The 21,971-nt window shown below is 32.2% G+C and overlaps 1 long non-coding RNA gene across 1 annotated transcript in view; it reads left to right on the top strand.

Moving 5' to 3' along the window:
* Positions 1–14,616, top strand: part of LOC140046432 (uncharacterized) — a 64,952-nt gene extending 50,336 nt beyond the window's left edge. Inside the window, exon 3 of the long non-coding RNA XR_011844784.1 lies at positions 14,603–14,616. This is a non-coding gene — a long non-coding RNA (uncharacterized lncRNA). The remainder of the gene's footprint in view (positions 1–14,602) is intronic.
* The last annotated feature ends 7,355 nt before the right edge of the window (positions 14,617–21,971 follow it).

Here is a 21,971-nt window from a genome sequence, read left to right as displayed (position 1 = left end):
TGAAGAGACTGACATAGGGGTATTTAGCGGCAGTGTTTATTGACCTTAAAAGTGCTTTACCCTTTCAAGTATCTTGGAAAACAGAAGTACGATGTAAAAAAAACGCCTTGACTTTCAAGCAATTTTATTAGCGTATCGTATTTACAGGCTCATTATATTAGCCCGTTTAAGGGGGACTCAAAAACACCCTTCCAGGTTTTGTTTATACTTAAATGTGAAGGTATGATATGGTACTTTTTACCACATGCTATCTCTATTTTAATGTATCTAGCAACATAATATTTTAACACAATAGCCTATATCCGCGCGCTTACTGTAAAAACTCTGTAAACAATTTGTAGATGTCCTAATTTGAAAGCAAAGTTGAAACCCTGAACCCAAATTGTTCTATTTAAAAAAAAAACAAATTCAGACCCACGGACGAATGAAATTGAAATGAGTTATCCATGTAGGAATATTAATTACTTAACAAATAAACCGCCCCCCTCCCTCCTCCAAAAAAGATAACGAATCGAATACATTACGAACAATGTTTTACTTTACGAAAAAAAGCCATAAGAACATGAATAGGTCTATGCGTAATTCTAAATAGGCCTATATAGGCCTACTCCACATTTGTGTTTTACCATAATTTTACTGTCTTTTAACCAACACCAACAGTGATTTACTATGACGTACACACCTATTAAAGATGTATTGTCCCCCAAAACATGAAAAATAAAGATTAATTAAATCAGACTTTGAATAGGTTATTTTATGTATGTTTTTCTTAAAAAATAACATAATAAATGCTAAAATTCCATTGTCTGGCAGGCAATTTGACCATGTTTTGCTTTAAATTAACAGCTTTTTCAGGTACATAAATTTTAGTTTAGATTCAATTTTTGGTCAAAGTGGATAACTATTATGTGAAATTGAAATGGCATATTAAAAAAAATTATTTTTCAGACAATAACCATCTTTAATACAATACATACATTTCCTTCTAATGCAGTGATATGGTACGGAAGACGCAGTTTAATAATTAAACAATTGTATAGATTCTAACGAACGTAAACTAACCAGATTTAGGCCTATGTTCCTCTGCAGTGTATAACACAAATTCTTCTCTGCTCATCTAAATGGTTTTGTAATGGAGTAACATATCATTTTGAACATGATGCGTGAGAAAAGGTGTTGCCGAATTAGTTGCATCAATGAATCATTATTAATAGTTTATCTATTTAATTGGCGAATTAAGAGAATGATGAGCGTGGAATTACCAGGTGTGAGGAGGGGATCAATGTTTTGTTGTGGTTTATTTTGACATGGAGGAGACTCCTCCATGATTTTTATTTGATTAATTAAATTTCGGCACTGAAAACAAAAGTAGAAAGTAAACAAAATGCCGGATTGTTGAACTTAGCCTAATCATTGTCGCAAAAAAAAATCCGGTAATATTTATATATAATTTCAAATTATAATGTTTTGTTTAACTTTTTGTTTTCTGTAGTACGGAGTGAGTGCAGAATCTGTTTAGACTGTCGCCTATTTTCACTTATTATTTTTCAATTATATGTGAACACATTTTTGTTCTGTAGCAACTTTCTTATGCAAACGATACCAATAGCCTTGTACGGTGTCTTTGTCCAGGATTCCTATTTGAAATCACAGATAAAATAGTACTCTAATGTACTAGTATAGTATAGTACTGTATCCAAAGCGACGCCGCCGGTAATGAAATATCAAAACATAGTCTAAAACATAGACTGCTTTAAATATAATTAATATATAAACAAATGATGTTTAAGAAGCCTATTGTACTTTTATTTTGGTTAAATTTAAATAAATCCTTAGTACAAATACTAATATACACTTCAGAAAAATATCTCCTTTTGTTATTTTTATTCATTTAAAGACGTTCTAACAGCACACATTTCACAAAATGTCAACCGGAAGTTTTGTAGGCCTATAAATGTTAGTCCTACCATGGTCCTACTAATAATATTACCACATTACCACCACTAGAATCTTGAGAATCAATGCTTTGGGGTAAAGGAGTTAGCCCACCATCACACAACGAATTTCACTGCGGATTGTTTCTAATAGGCCCAACAGTTTGTGGTAGGCCCATAAATGTTAGGCCCATACTAATGTTACCAAATACAGCTCGTTTTACACAACAACAAACAGTGTTTAGAATCTTGCTTTGAACATTTATAACAAATAATTCACATACTGTATTTATTACACGATCTAGGCCATCTCGGTAAACTCGACGGAGAAATTAAGCATGTATAAAAAACCATGAAACTTTAATATCAATCAACTGGTGTAATTGGCTCTTAGTGCTTTAACAAAATATATTTTACAAGATGGACAAGTAATTACAGATAATACGTGTATCAAATGCGTTTCAATTGCGTTGTGCACAGCGTCGATAGAGTTTGAAGTAGATGATGGACTATAACTAAACACCTATCAAATCGAATGCGTTGCAGGTGCCTAACAATTTACACAGTAATAGATTGGAATAATTAAAGTGATCAAAATCAAGGACTTTATAACCAATCTATAAATGACAGATATCGGAAAACATTAGAGAGGAATATTCGTTTAATTGTTTACTGGTGTTTAATCGTTTCTAATTTAAATACAATATACCAGTGTTTGATTGTGTAAGCTTTTGTTGTATGTGTACCTGTGTAACGCATAATACGTATCGCATCTCAAGTGTTCAATAATTTAGTTTCATATGCATTGTATGGTCATAATTGCGCGCTATTTGCTGGTCTTAATCCGTTTTGATTTTCACTCGAAGAGCGGAGAAAATCAATTATTTCTGTGAATAAATTGCTAATAACGCACTTAGTTTGTTTAGACTCTAATTAGTAAGGCGAATTAACGCAATTATTTTCATTTAATCGCACCTTAGCTCGTGCTGTTATAGAAAAACAAATTGTTCCATTATTGCGTTGATGAGTCGCTGTGATGGTTTATCTAACCGTCATCAGCCAATTTGCTAGGCCTGGGTAAGGGTACATTGTTGTTGCATGTCATTTCCTATTACATCCACAAGAACCTGTCCAGAGATCACAGAGCATTACAAGTGAGTTCCTTTGACAGAAAGGCACGATCTTGCAATCATCGCCTTTAATGTGTTTCTTTTCTGTATATTCGTCAAAGTACATGTGTTCTTACTTATCCGATGAGATGTCAATCTAGTAATGTGATCATATTAATGGATAATTAGAAAGTTTCTTTTCGTGCATGTGTTTCTTTTTCCAATTATCAAGGCCCATGATACTAATATTCATTTTGATTTGATTTAGATTTGCTAACGAAATCAAGGATTCGAGATTATTCATTTGAATTTATATGATCGAAATTCAATTCAACACGTATAAGATAAAATATTGAATTAAACGCATACAGAAGTACAAATTATCCCTAATAAAAATGATGAAGAAAAAACATTTATAAACATCTTTTTCCGATTGTGTGAATCGCAATGTCGTTTTACAACTTACCGTACTCAAATGTTTGAATCATGAAAATGGTAAACATATGAAAAATAAAGAGACATAGTACAGATCTAAAACCGTTAACTTGAAGACTCTATAGTCATCATCGTTATCGTGTCGCTCCCATCAACGTGTCATCTTATAGTTTTCCTGTCATCATCTTTGTCGTTGTCGTTATCGTGTCATCGTCCTTATCGTAAATTGTCGTTATATGTGTCGTGTTCCTGTTATCAACGTTGTATTTTCATTGTTATCTTCTTTTCGTGTCATCATCTTTGTCGCCTTCGTTTGTGTCATCGTCGTTATTGTGTCGTTGTCATCAACGTGATCGTTTCATTTTCGTAACCGTTTTCGTGACGTCATCTTGTCTTTTCTGTCCGTCGACACCGTTATCGTGTTTGCTGATCGTCTTGATTACTTAATATCACTACTAATGTACTAATCAGGAAAGAGTGACTCTTTCCTCGTGGTACTAATATAGTATTTATATTGTGGATTGTTAATTAATTATTAATGTGGTTTTGAAATCCTACGAACATTTATCGAATCATCAGTTTGTTTATGGTTTAATCACAGATAGGTAAACACTCTAGCCTAAACTGAACTGAACAAAATATTACTACAGGCAACAATGTAACGCAACTGCCATATCATCAAAACAATCGAATAAAATTGTATGTTAAATAAACGTATTACTTAATTTATCCACTTCAAAGAGAATATGCCGCCCGGAATGTTTTAAAGAAGGGCTTTTCCTGTCGGCAGCTTTATATTAAGTTGTTTTACGACACCAGCAAAACCTCAAGGTTAGGAATGCGTTCTAACGACGTATAAACTGGTAAAGTGACGCAGCACCCAAGTTAAACAAGTTTTCGCCGGTGACTCAACATCGTTAACGTCGCTTCGGCGGCCTAACCAGACGAATAATACCAGAGCTCTACCAAAGTATAGAAAGTACTGTACAATGACCTTTTGAACATTGGACTTGAACTCTGATTAATAAGTATGACTGAATTGGTGTATTTCCAATCAAGTGCGTTTTCTTCGGTCAATGATTCTATCTAAACTTTCCCCTGCTTAGTTTAAAAATAAATTAAAATGTGCAGAACTAAAATAGAGACTCAATACCGGCACTGCACTACAATTATATAGACTCCTTATTTAGGGGAAGCATTTAGGACCATGACCCCTTGATAGGAGTGTCCACTGGATGGGGTTGGCCGCTTCACGAGAAAGTGTCCACTTGCTCCAGTTTAATCATGGAGGTAAATTAATCATATTAATTTTGGAAAAGTTCCAAAACATTTTAAAAATCATATCATAACGTTTCATAATTTTTTTTTCGAATCAAATTAATTATTGGCCTTGATACATTATTCATAATATCTATAATTATTCATTATTATCTAATATTTATTAATTATCTAATGTATTTTACCGGAAATCAGGATCGTTGTACTTTTTGAGAAGGAAATAGATTATAAATCGTGTGTACTTTTGAGAAAGGGCAGGGCACTATATTATATTAAAAATCATTTCAAAAAATATTCGGACCAAACTTATTTACTCTTGATTTACTATTATTATATAGTGTTATAAGACCATGGAGATGATGTCGTTTAGAAAATAAAAATAATAATATTTACTTGCACTAGAGGAAGGATTAGTACTACCCGAAAGCGATCCAAAATGTCTTTTACTGTTTTGCTTTATCGTTTTGATTTAGCTTTTTGTTTATTTTATTTGTATCTCCATTAAAATCTAGTCCACCCACAGCACACAGTTTCAGTAATTTGCCTTTTGATATTTTGATAATAACATTTAACTATAATATGAATCATTTTAACAGGTTTTGATATAACAGTAACAGATTTTTTTTTCGTCCCCAACTTATTTACGAAAAGAAATATCGCACCCGGGCCAACTCGTTTCGCGTGCACATTGACGCGTCGCGCCATGTTAGGCCTACAGTATGTGAGACTGTCCTGCTTGATAATAAGCTATTTCAAGATTTTCGTGTAATACAGTGCTGCCTAATTTCATATGATTAACGCGTTGAAGTCTCAATTTCACACTTCATGTAGATCTAAGAATATATGTCTCAAAGGAGTCCTAAAAGACCATACCAAGGCATAATACAATGCAAGTAACATTATATAGGCCTCGAGACTGAACTGTAGTCATAATAAGGTACCGGTATCGCGTTGGCATTTATGCCTTATTCGTAGGCCTACGAGTGATGAGGGAGGGGCTGGTGGGTGTGGGATTGATGGCATGTATAAGGAGGGTCTAATCAATTTAAGTCACAGAATTCACAAAAGATCACGGTTATATAGTACCAAGCAACAATGATAATAGTGTATAAGCCTACACTGGATTTTATACTTTCTGTATAAATTTGCATAATATTAAAGATCTCTCTTATTTTCGGAATGAATAAGGTCTACTCTAAACAAACTATTGTTGTAGGAATAACGATGAGTGATGACGTATGTAGGCATGAGAAGACGAAGAATTTACGAAACAATAATTTAACAATATTGAAATAATAATAAACTTATTATTATACTTCGGTTTGGGTTTAGCTTTGCAATATATATTAGTTTCTTATTTTATCATAGTTCATGTAAATAATAACAGCAATATTATGTTCAAAATGTAAAACTATACGATTTTATCAAAGTATTCAAACAAAACACAATCTTATAATGCAATATACCATTTTATCATTATTATATCGAATCTCAATTTTTAATACTGAATATCAATCTTTATATCGTTTTAGCTCTGTAATATAAATTTTCTCTGTATAGCCTTTTTGTTTTATCTAGATTTTAACACAATGTCAAAATATTTTATATAATCTTTAAACCTCTGTCTGTGTAATATCACTTAAATATTCATTGATAAATAGATATATATACTGTAACCATTGCAATAAATGTGGGTTGCCCCCACAAAAGAAAAAACAAACTTATACGATATTCAAAACCAATATAGGTCATGATGATAATACAGGGATGAGATTATAGATACTTAGGGATGACGTTATAGATACTAGGGATGAGATTATAGATACTAGAGATGATATTAGGGATGCTAGGGATAAAATTATAGATGTTAGGGATGAGATTAGAGATACTAGGGATGAGATAGAAACTAGGGATGAGATAAATATTAAGGAATAAGATAGATACTAGGGATGAAATTAGAGATACTAGGGATGAGATTAGAGATACTAGGGATGAGATTAAAGATTGCTAGGGATGAGATTAGAGATACTAGGGATGAGATTAAAGATTGCTAGGGATGAGATTAGAGATACTAGGGATGAGATTAAAGTTACTAGGTATGAGATTAGAGATTGCTAGGGATGAGATTAAAGATTGCTAGGGATGAGATTAAAGATTGCTAGGGATGAGATTAAAGATTGCTAGGGATGAGATTAGAGAGATTGGCCCAGAAATGCATTAATAATTGATCTAGGGCGAACATATTATGATAACGTTATAATTTTTTTAGATACACGTTCACCGTATTTGGTTTGGAAAAGATTATGTTGTTAACTTAGTTCACAAACGATAATTTCAAAATCTGGGACAAAGCCCATTTGCTTGGTAATGATATTGCTTTAAGTTAATCCGATTTAACATTTACTCTACATTTTCAGCTGAAATAATTTTTATATAAATCGTTTATTGAAATAAATTGAGTCTAAATTACTGAAATGATTTTAAACAAACACTGATCATGAAATGTTATTACGTTGGTATTTGTTGCACTGGAGTATGTTCAAACGTTTCAGCTGGTTCTAACACATCATGGTTGAACGTCCTCGCACACCGGGCCAGAAACGTATCAGCCGAGTCGCTACAAAACGCTTTCATCTCACCGATCTTCAGTCTTAATTCGACGTGAAATTAGCAATGTAATAGAAGTTTTGATCTTTAAGACCTCCGTTCGTTCGTTTTGCTATTTAAATGATCGAAAACAAAACCTAGGATGCGAGCTGTTCATGAAGGTAGAGCTCAATTTCAGCAAGCGGTAACGCCTCAGGGATACTTTAAGAACTCTGCATGGATGTTCCGTGTACTGAAGACAGCAGATTATTGCTACAATTTCAATCAGGTATCTCGGGCGTAACGCGATCCGCCGCGTGGAAGCGAGGCCTTAATGAAGTGTAAGACCTGAACAATCCCGTGTCACTTATTTTATGCTTGTCTGCTCAATTAAGAAATGAGCGGGAAAATTGGCAATATAATCGACTTATTATCAGATTTGTCTATTCGGATTATGTGATCCTAGACGACCTAGCGAGCGTTGACTTTGATATTATAAACGGATCGATGTTTATTAAACAGAATTTAGTATTTAAAACATAATGCCGTGTTACTAATTATTTTAATGTGCGTATATAATATTGATTGCCTGTTTAAAATATGTGTTAATAGCTAATTATGGAATGTTTGACCTATATATATATTGACGCAATTGATAATATTCGTTCCGGGTCGGTGTTTAATTTATTCGGCTAGGTGTTAAAATAATAAAAACGAAAGGCCTAAAATGTTTCTCTGACAACATTATATTATATTTATCTTCTACAAAGTGTCTACTCGTCTAATTATTTATGATATTTTCTAATAGCTTTACGTCACTGTTATCTCATAATAAATATACTGTTCCGGTAAACAGAGATAATGATATTTATCTATACAACGGAGAGTCACGTACAATATCAAAGTCACAAAGGTTAAATAACACCTCACATTAGTCTAAATGGTCTTTGATTATAATATATAACGGTATTGATAACCCAATTACGTTTTTACGAAATACAAATGCGCTATTGGCGTCCCATACTACTGTCATTTCCAAAAACATAAAGGGGAAGATTTGATTGTCATTTTGCAGTTTTAATAAAGTTATTCACTTCCATAGGAAAAAAACGAACAAAAATAATGATTTCACTTACGGATATGAAAATACAAAATAAACCATTCAATTTAACCCCATTATATGACCACGGACGAAAGAATTTAATTTATTTCACCCTTCCCTCGTTTTGTCAATTTGACTACTTTTTTGCTTTGAATTACATTTTTTCAGGTAAATAGGCTAATTACATTTTTTTTCAAAGTAAATAAATACATCTTTACCCAAATTGAAATCTAAATTATTAGCCTATCTTTAGGCATTTTGAATTTCTTGCATGCGTGTTTTTGCCTGAAGAAAAAAATATATTATACTCTTTGTCCTAAAAAGAAAACTCCTTTAATTTTTTAAGATAATATGTATTGCCTTTTCATTAAAAACAATTAAAATCTCTGATGTAAAACATACAATAACAAATGATAAAGAGCACACTATTTACAATAATAATTATGACATCTGTAATTGTGCACAAAACTAATTTACATGAACGTGACAATATTTTAAATGACGGATTGCCCTTGGCTAACATTCTTACGCGCTAAACAAGTAGTGCGGCTAGAAACTAATAAAGGATTTTGAATCATATCGATAACACATGACCCGAAGGTACAATCTAAATTAAGTCGATTTTGCTGATCGTTGTTATTCTTATTGATATTATCATTTAATAATAATAATATTTTATCATGTTGACACTATGGCCAATGTAATAATAGAATTAACGTATCAAATTCAAACTATAGTATCCCGTTGTTTCGCATGGTTTTGTTTTATTGTTAGTTTACTGTAGGCCTACACTCGTTTCGTTGTCTAAAGAAAAACAAAGTTTTTATGTTGATACTTCAACATCATTATCAAAATATTCTTAATTATTATTTTTTGATTTGATTGATTGATAACACATTTATTTCAGGCTGAAACATCGAATGTTTTATAATATTTATTATATAATTATTCTTATTTAGCATATTATTTTCAATGTTAATTCCATCGAAAAAGATAAAAGATAAATATGCTAGCGAGTATAGTTTTGTCCGGTTTGTAATATGAAAAAATCTCTGTGTTTTTTTAACAATCACAATGGAAAAATCAAATTATTATGCGCTGTGTGCTAAGATAGAAAAAAAAATCCTTAAACATTTAGCTATTAAAATAGCCTATTATTTTTGACGTGTGGTATAAGGCTGATAATAATCCTTTGTGAACATAAATAACATTCTAAGAAGAGCCAAGAGAGTTCTACTAGGCCTGAATCGCAGCTTGTTCACGATCGACGGCGAACCAAAGCGAACCTGGTATTATATCCAAGCCATGGCATTCCTATGTCGTTGATCTAAAGAGCCGATAGATGAGTTTTTCTAACACGGTGCAACCCGGCAAACAAGCTATGGACACGGGTCATTTATGTCGCTAATTGACGGCATAACGCTTCATTTCTACGGGCTCCATTTCGTGAAAAAAGGTTCAGTTGTTGTAATTTTTGAGTCAATGTGTTGCATTTAATTTGGAAACGTCAATGACTTGTTTTTATTAAAATACCATATTTGTTGGAATAAACCTAAATTTTATCAAACTAATTCATTATCACGTTATATTGATTAGGTCTAAAACTGATGCTAATTGCGACTTACATAAAAATAAATAAAATTCGAATTCAATAAAAACAAAGTAAAGCAGATACGCATATTATTCTTAACCTATTTACCCGTATTCCGCTTATTTCCTTTGAGTTCCACAACTTAAGGCCGCTCTCCTCTAAAACATTTATCTAGACAACGAATTGTAAATTTATTATAAAACAATATTAGGTAATAGTCAATATTATACAGTAAAACTATTAGGAGACACCTTCTATACCCTGACCTTGGAGTTTCCCATTAACAGAGAACCATTCCCACCCCTATGCCCAGTCAATAGGGGGAGCATATTCACCAGAATGTGTCCCCTTAATATCAGTGTCCCAAAAGATGCAATACGACGTACCGTGTTTTCAGAGCCTTTTTTATATCAGAAAGCAAATAGCAAACATCTTTGCTGAAAGTTAACTATGTTATTGCCGAGAGGTGGCGCTATTTACATCGCATTATGAAGTTTTTTTTATTAGTAAGTTGTAAAGAAGATGCAATTGTTATTCAGTTATTGTAACGTGTATGACTACAAGTTTGTATAATTTTAAGGCCCATTTACACTAGGCGATAATGATCGACGATAAAAAGATAAATATGCATTTTTCATACCTAAAACAAAAGAATTTAAAAAAGATTTCATCCTAGAACTATAGGATTATCACCTATGCTGCCTTTGATGAAAATAATATTTCCACAATCAAATGACGTCATGATTAGTAAGAGCAATGACATCGTTACAATACCAACCATTTTATTGTTTTTATTGATCATGACGTCATTTGATTAAATTTAAAAAAAATTATTTTTATAAAATAAGGCATACATGATTATCCTAAGTTCTGGAATGAAAACTGTTCTAATTTCTTTCGTTTTATCCAAAACAAATGTATGTTTATCTATTTATCATCGATAGTTATCGCCCTAGTGTAAACGGGCCTTTAAAACCGAGTATTTGGAAAAGTAGTGCAGGACTTTAGTGTAATTTTTAGCATAACTTTGGCATAACAAAACATAGTAATACCAGGGAGGTATTAGTACTTTTGACTATAGTATGTGGAGACTCAATGTAGAAGCAACCTTGGAATATAAATGTGTAGGCCCTAGCCTATTACTTAAAGATGTATTGTCCTCCAGAAAAAATAGTTTGTTGTATATGCAATTTTAATGTCACAATAATAATTATCCATTTTAACCAAAAATTGGCTCGAAACTAAATTTATTTACCTGAAAAAATCTGTAATTTAACGCAAAAAATAGTAAATTAATCGGTTTTTGGTTGAATCTATTTATTTGTCATTTTATAAGGGAAAACATTATTTTGTTTTCGTTTATTTTCTACGAAAGTGATTAACTTTACTAAAACTACAAAATAACCTATTCAAAGTCTGATTTAATTATCTTCATTGTCATGTTTTTGTGGCAATACATCGTAATACACCGTTGAGCTATATGAACATTTCATACTTTTAATCCTGAATCACGTGACTAATACGAAAATTGATTATGAGATTAGCCGGTTAAATATTATATTTCTTTTATCGTGTTTTCAATTCACTAAAATCTTGCTCACCCATTTGATGATAATTATTCACAGATTATAGTTTAAAAGCCCAGTACAGCTCGCATGCATAATTAATATAAGATATTTTTGGCATCAAAATCGTAGCCTTGAATGTACACCATTAATAGTTCTTATTGATGAGCAGTTTACAATGGTAAATAATTAACTAGCATGTACCTGATATAATTTTACTTCTTTCGTCTAATGTGCAATAGGTACTCTCAATCGAATGAATTTTAAACATTTTATTGGTTGTTGGTTTTGTATGACTATGGTATTTCGTGTTTAAATTTTCTTTTGTATAAATTGTTATTACTTAGTCCTGGACTATCTTTAGTCCTGGACTATCTTTAGTCCTGGACTATCTTTAGTCCTGGACTATCTTTAGTCCTGGACTATCTTTAGTCCTGGACTATCTTTAGTCCTGGACTATCTTTAGTCCTGGACTATCTTTAGTCCTGGACTATCTTTAGTCCTGGACTATCTTTAGTCCTGGACTATCTTTAGTCCTGGACTATCTTTAGTCCTGGACTATCTTCAGTCCTGGACTATCTTCAGTCCTAGATTATCTTAAATATTTTGATATTTTTCTTGCGTTCCTTATATGTTAATGTTTGATGTTTAATGTACTTTTTATAGGCCTACAGTATGTAGCTGCTGCTGCTTTTTGTATATAATAATTTTTTTTTATACCCAAATAAAATAAATAAATAAAATAGACCCAAAGGATGTTGAAGAATTTCGAATGCAAATTAGGTTGATGACAAAATGATGATATGATAAATATAGACCTAGTGATTTATTTACTTCGATAATTTAAAGAAATTAATGAAGGAAAAGATAACTTAACACGAACATTTGCCTCTCTCCACCCAGGTGTATAAATGGGAACCCGGTTAGATCATGACACAACTTTGCGCTGATTACTAGCTGCATTATGGGAGTATGTTTAACATACGTGTTTGATCAGGAAAAAATGACTGGGGTAATAATGTTCAGCGCTTAGAGGTTTCACAACATTAGGCACTATATAAATCCACGATATTATTATTATTATTATTATTATTAAATGTGAAATGTTTAAGAAAAGAAAAAGAAAATCTTTTACTGTTTAATAACAATAATGAGACCAACATTTAAATGAATTTAATAACTCAAGCAAGGCCATTGAGTAATGTTTAATGAAAACAGAATATTATGGAGTGTAATTTAATTGATTAACTCGGCCTAGGTATATTCTAGGAAAGATATTAATGTTAAAAAATCTAATTATCTAGATTATGAATATTAATAAAGTAGAATTTAATCAATATGCTTTTATTAAATTGATAAAAGTGTATTTGATAAATGATACGTTTTTGAAAATATACATAAGTATATAATTTGAGAAAATACACATGTCAAACCGAATTCCATTTGATCCTCCGACAAAAATGTGAATTTACTTAATAATAATAATTAATTTTCTTAATTGAAAACACTATTCTTATATTCTATAAATATTATCATGAATATTAGTAAACCATTATTACACAAAACATTGTCTTTCTTGGAAATTATGATATTAAAATTCTACTTCTTTGACAAAGACTGATTGAAACCTAAATGAAAAGATTAAAGTAATTATCTTTCCAAGAAAATTATTATTTTTCGAAATAATAATGTTATAACAAAATTATTTATAAATGCATAATTGTATGCAATCCAGTTTTTAGTCGCGTGGAAGCGACTCTATAGTTCACTAAGTCGGTCGGTCGGTCTGTCTGTCTGTCTGTCTGTCTGTCTGTCGGTCTGTCTGTCGGTCTGTCTGTCGGTCTGTCTGTCTGTCGGTCCGGTATCACTATGCGTTTTATCGCTTTATGACCTTATCTTGATATCAGTTTAATCTAGCTAAGTCAATTTTTCACAGAATATTCCTTATGGCCAGGAATCGATGTGGTTATGTTTTCACGGTGCGCAATAAAAAATTACGCGGTCTACGCACGATTTAACGAAATCACGTTTGTAATCATATCTTAACAACCATGAATCACAATTAAATTAAATTTGGTACTCATAAATTTCAGGGCATAAATCATCATATGGCAATACAATTACGTGCGTAGTGCATGTAACGCATGCGTACGCGCGCTTAAAATTTTCAAAATTTATTTTCGATGAAATAAGAGTACGTTTCAGGCAATTTTAAGCGTTTACAAAATTGCCATGAGTGCGCAGATTTTTGCGCGCGCACTGCGCGTTAAATGTTATTGCGCACACTTTTTGCCCGATTTCTGTTTTCTTGACTTAATTTTCAACTCGAACTTACGTTATACGAGCACGTCAAATGTGACAGGCTACGCACGTGTAAATTAAAAAAATATAAATGTTTTTAAACATTTCAACATTTTTAAACATGTTCAGTAATTTCGGTCAGTATAGTTCACTATGTCGGTCGGTCCGTCTGTCTGTCGGTCTGTCTGTCTGTCGGTCTGTTTGTCTGTCGGTCCGGTATCACTATGCATTGTAGCACGCGACTTAATGGCTGTTGGCCTTGTTATAAATAAGGACATGTTCTAACGAAAATGTTTGTTCCGATATCTTTTCAAATTCACCTTATTTCTGCTTTCTAATTTTTGAAGTTCGGTGATTTTTTAGTAGCATAGTATATTATGGTTCCATGCATGTGAGGCCTTATGATATAATACAGGGAATAATTTCGCCAGTGTAGCATAGCAAAAAGCTATCAAAACAACCTTTTTGCTACACATTTGTGTAGCAAAAAATCAGGGAGTTGTGCAAAAAATACAATACAAAACTATGTTTCTCGAATCAAAAATCAGTTTGATTGGCAATATTGCTAAACAGAATTTCGAAATGAAATTTTTCCCTGTAATATGCCTTTGGGGTTGATCGATGTAATGGTCTAATCTTGGTCTAAAGGTCTCGAATCACATAAACATAAACATAAACATTGGATTTCATATTGTTTTTAGGCCTATAACTATAATGATGCATCATCTAACCAGGTGCGAAATACCGTAAAATGTTCGTCAATAAGATTAGACATGTTGTCCGGTAAGTACATACAATTTGAGTGCATTTGATTACACGCTTAGTATTAAATTGATCATACACCGAATACCGACATCATATATAGAGATAATGATTATCAATTAAAGTTTATTCATTTTAGATGATTGTGAAATTCATAGGAATATAGCACCCTGCTCTGAGATGTTGCAAATATCCATAAAAAACAATCGTACCGAAGTGAACCCATGGCTAGCGATATCATTTAGGAAAACACCGATAAACATATCGGATTATACGCAATTGGAAGCAATTTCCAGTGTAATTATTGTCCCTGCAAGCCACTTATAAGCCCTAATGCTACTGTATACTGTATATAATTGGTCATACATGATCTATACATTCCTAGGCCTACGCGGGAGTAGATTCGCTGCGGCGAATCTTGTGCAGCTGCAAGCGCAACTCTGCCAGATGACCGCGGGCGATAGGCCTAACATCATGCTGTTTTGCTAAACGCGGTATCAAATCATTTTTATCATGTCAATAGCTGATAGGTATAACAGTAACAGTTTTTACTTTATGATGGCAATCTACCGAACTTTCCAACTGAGATATCGTTAAGGTGACAGCGTCTTCAACCTATTACTGTATCATTCCAAATTAATTGCCGAAAAATTAGCTTGCAACCCCCTGTCGCGGATCTCTTTTGAGTGTTCGTCTACCTGGGGTGTTATTTAAAGTGTTTCTCGCATTGCTCTTATTCTCCTAGGTGGAATTGTAATTATTCTCCGTTGTATCTGTGTTTCAGTTTTAAAAGAAAGCATTTCGAGTCATGTTTTTAGCGATCACATTTCGATTGACTTTGTAAGAAAAATATCCTTTAGATAGTGGATCGCAGTGTGAAGCAAACATCCATGCATGAAATGGTTCTGTGTTTAGACGAAGTCAGGTACGGACCTAGAATTCGATATGGTCATAGTAATGTGGTTCTAATGTATCGTATTCATTGTTTTTTGACGAACAAAGATGAAATATTCACGTAATGTCGTATGAACTAATTAAATTGTGCAAGCAACCACCCTTTTTTCGTCAACAACTAACTATACGATCATTTATTAATTTTGTTTTATAGAACAAATAATAATTGTTTGCGACTTAGGCTACATGAAATAATATTGGACCACAAAAACTAGATCTTAATTTGTCATTTTAACGAATTATAGGTGGTCTTCGTAAGATAAAAACAAGATAGCGGTAGGCCTAACACAAACATATTACGGTAATATGTTAACCGCCTCCTAAATGCAACATGCACTTACGTTAAAATATGAGCGCAGAAAGTTTCGAAGATTTAGTATAATGAAATCACGTGATAACAAACCAATAATCATTGCTAACCGTACAAAAAAAATACACAAAAGAGGAGAAAACGGAAATAATTATGGAGAATCTCGCCGACGAAAAATTTGATAGAAGAGGCATGTTAGAGAATGCTATACACCCTAGTAACACTTAGATAATTAAAAGGTAACTCCGGAGTATACTAGTATTTAGGCCCTATTTATTTAATTTAAATCTCTTTGCCACAACATTATTTTATATAACCCTACTTGTTTTCCCTCAGAAAAAGCGGTTGTGCTACAGATTTTATTTATATAATTTAGTCTGAGGGATTGTAGGTATTGAATTATAAATTTAGTAAATAGATTTGGAGAATAAATAAATTTTAATGTATTAAAATAAATTAATAAAAGTTTATTTTTGAAGATATCTAAAGATTTAAATAATAAATAAATTTATCAATATGCCTACTTCGATAATTGTAACTGTTCATTAATTCCAACCTTATTTCCATTGAATTATCTTATCCGGATAATTGAAAGATCAACATGCCACACATCAATCACTCTCATAGCAGCCTATAACAGAGCTGCTGTGCTCACCTTCTCAATAAGCTTAGGAACAACACGCCTCAATCTTAACAACTATACAGTTACAGAATATGCATTGCTTTCTACAGTAATGCTCTCAATTACCAGAATTAAATATTTGCTTCGTGCTCTTAGAATTAATATTAGTTTTCATATCAGAGAAATTTAATCAGAGCCTAAACACGAACTTTTTTTTCTACTAGAAAAATGGTTCCTTGAGCGGCGTATCACAGGCACGCTCTATTCTAATCCCCACGGAGAAAATGTAAAACTGCGCCTCGGGACTAGATAATTTTCAATAAATATTCCAAGCAAGGTACTGTAACTTAGTTTATATTTTTGTAGCGGTGCTTCGTCTGCATTATTTTTCAATTACGTTGATGGGGACGAAGGGTAACGAATTAGGAAGACAAGCCAAGCAGACCAATATCATAATTATTTAGCCCCGGGCTGAAGTAGTTTTTCTAAGCGGTATGTTAAAAAATACCCTGTATTAGAAAACCTGTAATGATATTTGATGTTGTGGTAGTGGTTCTTCAAATTAATGATAGCCGAAGGGGAGAACTGATGCCGAAAGAGAACTAAGTCCTGACCCCGATCTACGGGCGGCCAATCGTAAGGTATTCAGATAACTTAAAAATAAGACACTTTCCATAACTTTCAATGTATCGTATCTACTAATGTGTTCACTCTTAAGGGATTTTGCGGCATAATTTAATGCATTCAGTAATGATATTGTGTAGGCTAAGCCGATAAAGGTATAGTTTCAGCTGCCGATGTTAGCGATGGGAATCGAAGATGCTCAGCTTAGGTTAATAAATGAGTAATTCAAAGATTGAATTCTCATGAACACGACTTTTTAACTGTAAAGTTGGGTTCAAATCCCACCGATGACCGATTTCTTTAGATTAATTTGACGACATGTGACACCGCGAGAACATATGCGCACTGCAAATGATTTGACCAATCACAAGCGACATGATGAGCATCGTTTGTTATTTTTGGTCGAATTACTTTTGCATTGTGAAAAAGTTTTGTCACAATATCTTTTAAGGCAGTACAATAGAAATAAAACCTCAAAAATAGAAATCAATTAATAAAATGTGCGTGTAAAGTCTACCTTTCTTGAAAAAACAAGTCCAAGTGTTATTTATTAAATAATTAATTGGAAGAACTTTGCACTTTTTTGGGGTTGAACAAAATTTACAAAATGCTGAAAGCATTCAATGGCGAGGTCAGAGTCGAAATTATTCTTAAGGGACTATTCTCTGTAATAGAATGCGTGCGATTGTGCCTATAAAATCGCCACATCAGAGATCCTACCGCCTTTGCTGCACTAATTCTCTGTCGTATTCGTTTATAGCCTATAATCATTTTGTTGACGGTGATTACAGAGCGTTTAACCCGTGATTGAATATACAATCAGGAGTAGTTTATCCTGCCGGTATTCCTCAACAAAACCACTGGGTTAGGTCACATTTTCGGCTTAGAAAAGCTACCTAAACAGGCCGGGCAGTTGTTGATACAACCGCTGGGTTAGGTCAGAGTATTCCATCCCTCACACCGGGTGTGACTGCTCAGGCTGGGCAGTCATCGGTACAACCGCTGGGTATAGGTTACAGGTCCAAGTCTAGTCCTTGAGAGTCCAGTTTCAATGGGTAGGGTTACAGGTATTCAAGTAGCCTATGACAGCCTAAGTTTCAGTTAAAGAGACGTTCGGTGGTCCTCAGAGTAATATGTCTAATTATTCCTCCCTGGTTTGTAAGTATATTAACTAGCATATGTGAATAATTAATTGTTGTTATTCCACAAAGCAAATTAAATTAAAATGAGAAAGCAGACAATGCTTTTTGGTTTGCACCATGTTTGCACTTGCAAAACAACCGTGAACCTGTACCGATATGTCCTTGGTGAATTCATTTGGAATTGAAAAAAAATGTACTTCAACGTAGTTGATATTCCATTACAAATATCAAAACAGTAATGCATTATAGACGTTGCAATTCGTGGGACACATTATCAAAATGACACTCATCTGTGGTTGTGAATTAAAACATTTCTTGATTTAAAAAAAAATTGCTAAGCTATATTCTTAATTACCGGTACATGTTGACATATCTTTTAACCACGTTAAGACACTCTTATTTTTTGGATTACTTCAATCTTTAGTTTTGCTTTCATCAGATTAAAAAAGTATGTGTATACCTGTTAAAAAGCCCAGTGAGCAAAACCAATAACTTTAATAATACTAATTTGTTGATAATAATATTTATTCGGCAAAAGTTCTTAAAAGTACGTTTTACATTTCATCTTGCCAGGATCGGAGCAAATAATAGGAATGAGCCCAAACGGAAAACTGCTCTTACTCCATCATTAAAATACAAAAAAAACTAAACAAAACTAAGTAGTACAAATTAATTAAAAACAAAACAAAGCTAAATGGGATACACCAATGAAGAATAAGCTGCATTGAATAAATAAAAATAACATTTTGAGATCAAATGTTTGGTGAGTTGGGCTTTGTTGTAAATATTAATGATGTATTTCGTACTATTTGTGTTATGAGTGTGACATCCTGGATAAATATATGTTCATATAAATGTGATTCGAGATAGGCGGTGAAGGGAGGTACACGAAGAAACGAGCAGGGAGTGTCTAAAACAGGGGTCAGAGGTCAGATGATCTGGACAGCGGTGTTGGTATCAGAGGAAAAACGCGTAGCCGACAGATAACCAAGTATAAAAGAGCAGAATCGACAATATCGATGAATATTTAATTTCGTGTAATATCAATTTCGGTTCTTAACATCTATTAGATCTTCATTAATTAATTCATTGTCTACTTTCTTCATTTGATTAATTTCTGTTTGAATTCTAAATCCTTTCCAAGTTTTATATTTTAAATTGTAATGATTTTTCTCATCTTATGCAGAGATCCCTCATCTTATTAAAAGGGTTTTGTGATTTTTGAATATCATTAAACCAAATATGCGTTATAATGGAGGTGTACTGAATTTTAAATTCGTTTTACTGTGCTTTTAATTTACAGGTTTCTATCACGCTTTACTATTGTCTTCTACCGCTGATTAAATTGAGAACAAGTAGGCCTAAGAAATAAATCGAATGTTTAAAGCTATAAATGGATCGCATAATAAATAAATCTTTTTTTCTTTTATAGTATATATTATTCTATTTTTCTGCTATTACAAATTCAGATAGATGCCTCGGATGAAAAATAAATCTGAATACGAATAAACGGAGAGATGAAAAAGATAACACTAAAAAGGGAGATCATGATGGTATTTAATTGTGTTTTACTTTATCCCTTTTCACTTATCTTTTTTCAATTTTATCTCTTTTCGCTTATCTTTCACTTTTATCTCTTTTTTACTTATCTATTTTCACTTATCTTTTCACCATTATTTTTTTTTACTTATCTCTTTTCACTTATCTATTTTCACTTATCTTTTTTAACCTTTATCTCTTTTTTACTTATCTCTTTTCACATATATTTTTTTTCACTTTTATCTCTTTTTTTACTTCTCCCTTTATACTAATGTATAATTGATGTAAGCCTATATTGGTGTCAATTTTGCTGAGAAGTATTTTAGGTCTTGTTTACAAGTAGATTCACTTGTTAGGAAAAAGAACAAAACATAGATTAAGATTTGATCAAGCAAAGTCTTGAATATACTTTGGTAGAAATCCTCGCATATCTCATACAAGAATGACATTATTATTGGTTTTGATGAAAAATCAGTTTTGGCTATCATTTAAATTAAGTTTCCATTAATTACCGGTAATTAATATTTCAACAGGACATTGACAAAATGGCAATTGGGTTTTTTAAATAGATTATTTTAGTTTAATTTAATCCAGAAAAAAACAAACAGTACATAAAAACAAATAGGTTTAGCTTTGTATTCGTTGATGATCAATGATAAAAAATGTCAATAGCGTATTTTAAAATAATGATTTAGATGTTTATTGTAAGTTAATAATATATATTAGTAAGTCAATAATCATTCCAACATGATCAACATTTATTTCATAGTCGAGTACAAAGTATCATTTCAGACAGATAATTGTAAAGTAAAAACATAAATCATTTGAGTATAATCGAGTCACTGTACATTACAGAACTCTCATATCTCAAGATCGTTTGTTTTAGAGCACGAAAACCGTCATTTTACTGTGATTTGATTGAGGAGTAATTTTGAGCCAATTTTGAGCCAAGTTTTTATATTTATAGCATAGCTTTGGTATTGCATCTTTATTAACTAGAGGGCGGTAGTGTATACAAGCGTAATTATATTCATTTTAAACTAGACTACGCTCTAAATTAACGCAAAATACTTTATCTATTAAAATTCATATACGAAGATTAAGTTGGCCATTTTCATTAAGATAGTGCAAGTAACAGTAATTAGAATATTTAAGGGAAAGATTTGAAATTAATTATGAATCGCCCATAAATTCTAGATTGCTTAATAGAATGTGTTGGCATAACGGTTGTACTTTTTATTCTATTTAAGGTATTAATTAATGCACCACAGCTTTATATCTCCATTAAACTGATTGATATCGATGGCGTGTGACGTCAACACAAGCCCCTGTACCTATTTGGATAGAAAAATATTAATATAATTATCAAAGGCTGTTTTTTTATTCTATATTGATGTATTAAACAATTAAAAAAAGCATTAAATGCTATCAAAATTATAAATCTATGGCATAATAATATAATTTGATATTTCAAGTGGAGTTGCGTCATTTACTTCTGCAAAACAAACAACAAATAAAATATGAAAGTGAAGAAACAGCAACGAATCTACTTCTTTACACTATATTGATATTTTAACGATTAAGATTTAAAATATTTGCGTATTATTCGTTGTTTCAGTCTTTAAGCTAAGCTTGCGTCACTAGAAATTGGAAATTAGCAAAAATAACCTATTGTTAACAGTGGAAAAAAGTAAGCAAAAGTACACTGTTGTCATACCTAGTTTTTTCTTTGCTTTAAGTATAATATTACCAGGCAAGAGTTAAATTTAACTCTTCCCTGTTTTATATTACCAAGATTTTTACAAACTCATTGATCTTTTAGAAACGCCACTATGGCGCCGCCTATTGAAATAAGATTGGACAAGTACACCGTAGAGGGAGCAAGACACATATATTATTCCAACACATCTGGTAATTATTCTTTACGATTTATCACTGGAACCTATTTTTAAAAGCAACATTAACAAATGCTTAAATTTATATATAAAGACAATAATAACAAATTATTGCAATATTAGTGTATACGTTAGGCAATTAGGTTAGGCGTTAAAATAAGTAATTTTACATTAGGAAGGTACGGTAGTCAACACTTACTGAAATTAAATCTACACTAACAA

Source organism: Antedon mediterranea, chromosome 4 (genome assembly GCF_964355755.1).
Source record: "Antedon mediterranea chromosome 4, ecAntMedi1.1, whole genome shotgun sequence".
In the NCBI taxonomy this organism is placed as follows: Eukaryota; Metazoa; Echinodermata; class Crinoidea; order Comatulida; family Antedonidae; genus Antedon; species Antedon mediterranea.
The sequence above is the reverse complement of the archived record's forward strand: the minus strand, read 5'-3'. Positions and strand labels throughout refer to the sequence as shown.